The sequence below is a fragment of the Coenobita brevimanus genome, chromosome 58, assembly GCF_032717465.1.
Source record: "Coenobita brevimanus isolate Jiangsu-jjx chromosome 58, ASM3271746v2, whole genome shotgun sequence".
NCBI lineage: Eukaryota > Metazoa > Arthropoda > Malacostraca > Decapoda > Coenobitidae > Coenobita > Coenobita brevimanus.
This window is the reverse complement of record NC_137011.1, coordinates 18,428,469-18,437,151: the sequence shown is the minus strand read 5'-3', so window position 1 is coordinate 18,437,151 and position 8,683 is coordinate 18,428,469. Positions and strand designations below refer to the sequence as shown.

Here is an 8,683-nt window from a genome sequence, read left to right as displayed (position 1 = left end):
CGTCTCCTCAACCATTTTCGTTGCAGCTTTACCTTGGCCATCACTAAGTGATGGTCCGAGACTCCATTCCCCCACCCTCTCCACACTCTTGCATCCAACACTTGTCTTCTCATTCGCTCATCCACACACACATAGCCTATCATTGCCTTTCATTCAGCAAGTTCACCATCCATCCTCATTACTCTCCAAGTATACCGGTGGATCATCTTATGTCGAAAGTAGGTGTTGGCTATTGCCAATCCCTTACCAGCACAAATGTCCACCAAAGCACTACCATTCCCACTTACTTCAGCTGGCACACCCCACTGACCAACCACTCCATCTACTCGTGCATTCCCAACTTTGCCATTCATGTCTCCAATCAAAAGCACTCTCTCACTCCTCTCAAATTTGTCCATACATGCTTCTACTCTTTCCCAAAACTCATCTTTTACTCTTGCCACTCGGTCCTCTGTCGGAGCATACAATCGCCCACGTTTGAATATCTACTTTCATCCTCACCCATAGAATCCTTGCACCCACTCTTCCATACTCTCTTATATTCTCCTTCCACTTCTTGCTTATCATCAGACATACTCCCTCTCATGCCATCTCATTCTCATTAACACCCTCACATATACCTAAACCATATTCACATTCTCTCACCCTTTCACCCACCGCCATTTAGTTTTAGTCGATCCACATATATCCACTCTTGCATCCTCAAGCACCTGAACAATCTCTCTTTCACTTCATCATTCACTCCTCTCACATTCCACGTTCCCACCCTCAGAATGTCCTTTGTCCGTTCCTTAGTCATCAACGTATGGTCCGTCTTGGTCCAAGGCACTTTATTCACTTGTTTAGTTAGTTCTTTTTACAGGGTGGGACACTAACCCACCACCAACCCTTTTAGTTGCCTTGTACGACAAGCAGGGATACTGGGGGAGTATTCTTGAAACCCCCCCCCTACCCCCATGGGGAAAAATCACAACAAATAATCAATGCAGGCAAGAATCTACAACACAAGTAGAATGAAAGAAAAGCATTTGGGAGCCGAAAGCTAATCCCTCGCTAGAATATGCTGTTGGCCAAGTCCAAGATTTAGGCCATATCTTGATACCCTGAAGGTTTCATTTCGATACCTCAAGCCGTTCAATAGAAATAATAGAGCTAAAGGCAGGCAATAAAACTAGTTGACCTTTAGTAGCCATTTTGGTGACCTTGACTTTGTCCCCAAGTGCCCATTTTTGATGTTGTCCAAGATTTCGGCGATATTTTGTTACCTTTAAAGGTTTCATGTTGATGGCTCGAACTGTTCATGAGATATAGTGGTGCTAGAAGCAGGCAATAAATAGTTGACCTTTGGCAGCCATTTTGGTGACCATGACCTTGACCCCGAGTGGCCATTTTCGAACTCGTCCAAGATTTTGGCCATATATTGGTACTCTGAAGATTTCATGTTGATAGCACAAGCCCTTCATGAGATAAAATAGTGCTAAAGGCAGGCAATAAAAATTAGTTGACATTGGTAACCATTTTAGTGACCTTGAGCTTGACCCCAAGTGCCTATTTTCGAATTCGGCCAAATTTTGGGCATATCTTGATATCCTGAATGATTCATGTTGATGGTCCAAGCCATTCATGATATATAATGTGAACACACACACACACACACACACACACACACACACACACACACACAGAAGCAGGCAAAAACAATATCGCTTCACCTTCCAAAAGTGGGTGTGAAATATAAACACTAAAAACATAGCATATTTAAAATACTAAAAACACTGAAAAAGATGCAACAAATACTAAAAGCAAAAGACCGAATACTTAATCCTATGCAGCAGTCCAGCTGCGTTCACGAAGCTGAGGGTTATCTTTCCCATTCAACAGGCCACCTCCTCAAGCACTGATGAAAGACAGTACGAGCCACAACTCGCCTGGTGCTCAAAGAGATAATGACGGCATAAATCCCCAAGACCAGAAGACTGGAGCAAGTGCCGAACAGTCAGGGGGACCATGCAATCCTCACAGAATAAAGTGGAAGTGCCCTCCATTAAAAATCCAAGAGAGAAATGAGTGTGGCCAGTTCGCAACCAGCATAATGTAGTTTCCCACCAGAGAGACAAGTCTAAAACAAGTGGAGCTCACAGCGCCACAGATAGCATGCATCTTGCTAGGCTTCACTACATCTGAGTGGTCTTGCCAACAATGTGAAATCTGTCCAGCAATAAAAGGGTAAAAATCATATGCATGCAGCCAGTGTAGAGGATGACAGGATCCCCAAAACTCAGGAGGGTGAGCCAACGTTGCCTTAGCCAGAAGAACAGCCTATTCATTCCCAGACACCCCCTCATGGGCAGGAACCCAGCAAAACCCCACATGACAGCCATGATGCCCAAGAAGGAAAAGTTACTCTAAAATTGTTAAAACCAGTAGATGAGATGAATTAAAAAACTTCAGTGCAGATAGGGCACTGTGTGAGTCACTAAAAATAACAAAAATAGACTGGGGCAGGGAAATCATTTGGAGAACAAATATACAGTAGTTGCAGACAGTTTCACCATAAATCCTGAAGCACTACCACGAAGGCTTCCATCCCGACTGAAGGAAGAGAAGATGACACCAAAGTCTACTTCAGTATCAGTTTTCAATCCATCAGTATGGACAGGAACTGACCCCTCATGATAAAAGGCAAGTTCTAAAATGACAGGAAGGGAAACCTGAGAAAAATGTGAGTTCTACTTACCAACAACAGACCTACAGAATGTCACACGAGGGAGTGAGTGGTCAAATACTCCCCTTTGGCATCCGATGTGGACAGACTTCCAGTCTAGGAACAGAAAAGGCTGACATAACAGATCAGACCCTGTAACGAAAGGGCTTCGGGAAACTAGGACGAGTGTCAAAAACAGAAGAGTGGGAATCAGAGGAGATCAAGGCACAAGGCACAGAGTCCAGGAGGCTGTAAAGACGATGCCAATACCTCATCATCAACGACTTGCGAAATAAACCCAATGGGAGAGTATTAACATCCAATAACATAATCGTGATTGGGGATTATCTGAGGCCCAAGTTGCCAGGTGAATACCAACATGATGCATGGAATCAACAACCAGAGATGGGCATCTGTAGCAGAGGAGTAGACATCACTTCCATATTCAAGTTTCGAAAGAATAAGGGATTTCTGCAAAAAAGAGAAGAGTCTGATGGTCAGCACCTCAGGAGGTATAGTCAAAACCCTCAGAAGACTCAAGGCCTTAATACAGTAGCATCTCCTTTAACATAACAAAAATGAGGAACCGCAGTCAATCGCCTATCAAAAATAAGATCCCACAACCGAGTCTCCTATACACAGGAGATTCTGCAACCACAGAGATGCAGATCAGGGACTGCGTGAACCCTACGAAGATGACAAAAATGCACAACAACTGTCTTTGTAAAAGAAATACATAAACCACGATACTCAGCCCACTGAGAAACTCTATAAACTTGTACTGCACTTAGGACGTAGATATACATCCCCCTCCAAACCGACAACAACATAGATCAACGTCCTACAGCAATGAGAAGTCATTGCAAGCAACCGAAATAAAATGGAAGGTAATAATGTATCTTGCAAACTTCAGACATTTTTCTGCTACGCTTACAACACTCGTTTAGAAGTGCGGGAGGCAAGAGACTGTCTTCACAGGCTCGCAGCTGCTCTACTCTCTCAGTAACCTCAAAGATTTCAGAGGTCAAGTGGCACCAACTTGACTTAATTCAGCCAACATTCTGGCTTTGGTGATTATTATATTAGTGCCAAGGATCTTGCATTGATGTATTAAGCCCATTTAGGCAGAAAAAAAATTCGATAATCGGCCACCGTAGTGTTTTTTTTTTTTTTTTTTTCCAGCGCTGTATGAGGTTAATGGCCAGCTGCAATTTCCTCTTAACCACAGGCAGCCGAGATGCAGTGCCAGATTTTGAAAGGTCATATATAGTGAGCCATGAATGTCTGGGCTTACATTGATTATTGTTGATGGCCAAAGCAACAAGAAAAACACATAGCATACTCCCCTGTCACACCCCATCTTGAAGTGCACTGCATTAGAAAGCACCCACTCCCCCTACACACAGTCAGAGCCCTGAAAAATTGAAAAAAATGCTGAATAAAAATCGATAAGAGCCCAGAAAGACCAAACTCATGAAGAGAAAGTAAAATGCCACGAAGCCAGGCAGTGTCATATGCCCTCTCCAGATAGAAGACCATGACCTGGTATTGGTTAGTGGAGAAAGCCCCACAAAGAGAAGATTCCAAGGACGGTCAGGCATAAGGGGTAGATCAAATTTTACAGAAACCATACAGGACAGAGGATAAGAAGTCACCTGTCACCAAGAATCACACAAACCGACCATTAAGCATTTTTCCAAGACCGTACGAACAAAACGTCAAAGATATGGGTCGATAATTTGTCTCCTGTAGATGGTTCTTACCTGTTGTGAGAATGGAGGTAAGTAAACCAACACACCAACAAGACAGAAACTCACTAGTACACCCAACCTTATTAAACAATGATGGCAAATACGAAAGGAACTCATCAGACAGGTGACATAAAAAAAAGCATAAAAAGTACCATCACAGCCAGGAAAGGAATCATGGCACTACGACAAAGCTGAATGAAGTTCAAAAATAAAAAGGGGTCGTTATAAGACCGTCCCCAGAAGAGGCAAAGCTGAGACCACGAGACCTTAAGTGCCGCTGGTGGCTTGTTGAATACAAATCTGTATCCTTGTGCGACACAGTGGCAAAATGTTCGACAAGCATCTCTGAAGCGGTAAAAGGATCATCCACACTCTTACCTGCTGGAAATAAAACAGGAGGGGAGGGAATGGTGAAGTTCCCAGAAATTTTCTGCACCCGGTTCTACACCTAAGTGAGGGAAGTCCTCAAGTTGATGGCAGAAACATAACCCATCCAGGATGAATGTCTTGCCTTCTTCAAAGCTCGGTGCACGTGAGCTTGCACCCTCTGATATGCCATCAAATACTTAGGACTCCCACGGTGGCAACGAAGCCGAGGGTTGGTAACTTATTTGGCTCTCACTGTGGAACTGCACTCAGGGTTCCACCAAGCAACCGAATGTTTAGGAAACTGACTTTTCATTCTAGGAAAAAATAACATGTCTGCTGGGTGTAACTATCTATCTATCTATAAACCCAGCCTGCTTCCCCCAAGGAAAGGGAGGTAGCCGAGACAGGACGACACACTCCCCATTTACTCATCCATTCAAACACATTCATTCACATCTTAGCTCCAAAGGGGAGAACGGACAGATCCTCACTGCACCACACTGCACAAGGGTCAACTGCGCAATGCAATCAGTGACATCCGCAGCAGGGCCCGACAGCAGAGCTGGTTTACCCCTGCCACATCATAACAGACTCATCCCTTTACCCGCACCTGACCTGAAATAGCTGATCAGACCAAATGCGGGAGAATATCCTCTCAGGGCTGCGTCATCACTTATTCACTCACAATTTCTCTCCATTTATTTCTGTCACACACAGCCACTCTTCCTTGCTCAACAGACATCCCTCTCGCATCCAGCGCTCTCTTCATACTGTCCATCCATCCTATTCATGGTTTTCCTCTCAGCCTTACACCTCTCACATCAGATCTAGTTATCTTTTTCACCAATCGCTCATTATCCATTCTCTCCATATGCCCAAACCATCGCAACACCCTCTGCTCAACTCTACCAGCCATCTCCTGAACAACTCCAGTTCTCCTTCGCACTTCATCATTCCGCACTCGATCCATACGCGTCACTCCACACATACTCCTCAGACACCTCATCTCCATTACATTCAATCTTTTCCTCTCTGCTACACCCATATTCCATGTTTCAGCCCCATATAATGCAGTTGGTACCAGAACACCCTTATACAGCCTTTTCTTTACATCCATTCTAAGCGAACGACATCTAAACACTTTTTTCATTCCTCCCAGCATCTTTCCTACTTCATTCATTCTAAACTTCACTTCTGCATCTATTCTTCCATCCACAGCAGCATGTGACCCTAGATATTTAAAACACTCTACCTCCTCAAGCAACTCGCCATTCAAAACTATATTCATCCCCCTACCATCTACCAACCTCGTACACTTCATCACTTTACTCTTATTCTCATTTACTTTCAATTTCCTCCTTTCACACACCCTTCCAAACTCCTCTACCAACTGTCTCAATCTCTCCTCTGAATCAGCCACCAGTGCGGTATCATCTGCAAACAGCAGCTGCTTCAGATTCCACTCTCCACCATCAACATTCACCAGCCTCAGACCTCCACCTAAAACTCTTGCATTCACCTCCCTTACAACACCATCCATGTAAATATTAAACAACCAAGCTGACATCACACATCCCTGTCGCAGCCCCACTCTCACAGGAAACCAATCACTCACAGCATTTCCCACTCTTACACACGCTCTACTATTTACAGAAAAAACTTTTCACCTCATTTAGTAACCTACCATCAAGTCCATACAATCTTAAAACAGTCCACAAAGCCTCCCTATCAATTCTATCATACATTCATTTCATTCATTCATTGCCAGACGCCATGTATCCCAAACGGGGTGGCCAAGGGCATGGAGTTAATTGTTTTACAGGGAGGGACACTAATCCTCCACCAACCCCACTTAACTCGTAGGGAGAACGCCAACAGCATCTGGTGTTCCTAGGCGGTCACCCATCCAAGTACTAACCAGATCCAACGTTGCTTAACTTCGCTGATTGGACGGGAAGCGGTGTACTCAACGTGGTATGGCCGTTACGCTTTCTCTAAATCCATAAATGCCCAAAACACATCCTTGCCTTTCGCTAAATACTTTTCACACTCTTGTCTCACCGTAAACACCTGATCCACGAATCCCCTCCCTCTCCTAAAGCCACACTGCTCATCACCAATCACTCCCTCTGTACCCTCTCTAACGCTCATAATTAACACTCTACCATACACCTTACCTACAACACTCAACAGACTTATATCCCTAAAGCTAGTACTTTCATACTTATCACCCTTGCCTTTATACAATGGGACCACACAACCACTTGCCCAGTCAACTGGCACCATACCTTTCACAAAGCACACATTGAACAATCTTACTAACCAGTCAACAATAGTCACTCCACCACCCTTCAGGCATTCCACAGCACACCCATCCATACCTGCAGCTTTCCCCGTTTTCATCTCCTTTACTGCCTTCTCCACTTCCTCCTTCGTGATCAAAGAATCATTCAACTCTCCCAACACATTTATTCCTTGCACCTTTCCATCTGCCACAATCTCAGCCACCCTTTCCTCCCCTACATTTAACAATCTTTCAACATACTCTGCCCATCTCTTCCTTACTGCATCCATCTCAATTAACATCCTTCCATCCTCTGCTTTTACTCGTTCTTCCTTCCCAGACTCTCCCTTTCGCACCCTTTTCACCTCCTTCCAAAACATTTTCTTATTCTATTGAAAATTCTCTGTCAGCCGCCTACCCCACCTCTCATCTGCTGCCACTTTAGCATCATGCACAGCCCTTCTCGCCCCATTGCTCTTTTCCTTATACCTCTCATATGACATTTCATCCTTCCTCTACAGCCACACTTCATGTGCACGTCTTTTCTCAGCCACAGCCATACTTACTTCCTTGCACCACCATTCACTTCCTTTTCTTACACCACCACCCACACGTCTCACACCACACACCTCTTCTGCATGCCCCACCACAGCACTCTTAAATAACTGCCATTCCTCTTCCACACTGCCATTTTCCCAGTCTTTCACTGCGTTCCACTCATCTTTCAATTTCTCCTGATACTCTATCTTTTTCTCTCTTTTATCCAACTCACTCACTTTCAAAACCTCCCTGCCACACCTAACCCTCCTAGCTCTCACCCATCTCTTACTTACTCTTAACTTTCCCTCCACCAGGTAGTGGTCAGACATACCTCCACCCTCCCCTCTCAGAACTCTCACATCCAACAATCTTCCTATTACATTCCTAGACACAACCACATAGTCCATCAAAGCTCTATCAACAACCCTTCCACCCTCCTGTCTCACCAACGTATACTTTCGGTATAAATATCTTTCTTCTCGAGCAGAGTATTTCCAATCACCATCTCTCGCTCAACACACATCGCTATCATTCGCTCCCCATTTTCATTTCTTCCAGGCACACCATGCATACCAACTACACCTTCAACAGCTACATTTCCCACTCTAGCATTCAGATCTCCCATCATTACCACATTCACACTCGCTCCAAAACTCTGCAGACACTCATCAACATCATTCCAGAAAGACTCCCTCTCTTCTTCATATCTTTCACTACCAGGCCCATATGCACTCACAAACACCCACAACTCACGTTCAAATTTCGCTTTCACCCACATCGGTCTCGATGACACCTCCTTCCATTCAATCACACACTGCTGTACTTCCGGACTCACTAACAAGGCCACACCTTCTCCTGCCCTTCCTCTATCAACACCTGAATCTTCCATTCACACTTCCAAACATAGACTCACCCTTCCCTTTCATCTTCGTTTCACTCAAAGCTAACACATCCAACTTTCTTCTCACAAACATTCTCCCAATCTCCTCCCTTTTAGCCTCAATCGTACTACATCCACGCACATTCATAGACCCA

The 8,683-nt window shown here is 44.5% G+C and overlaps 1 pseudogene; it reads right to left on the bottom strand.

Moving 5' to 3' along the window:
* Positions 1 to 6,693: 6,693 nt before the first annotated feature.
* LOC145402764 (5S ribosomal RNA) lies at positions 6,694 to 6,812 on the bottom strand (annotated as a pseudogene).
* Positions 6,813 to 8,683: the final 1,871 nt, after the last annotated feature.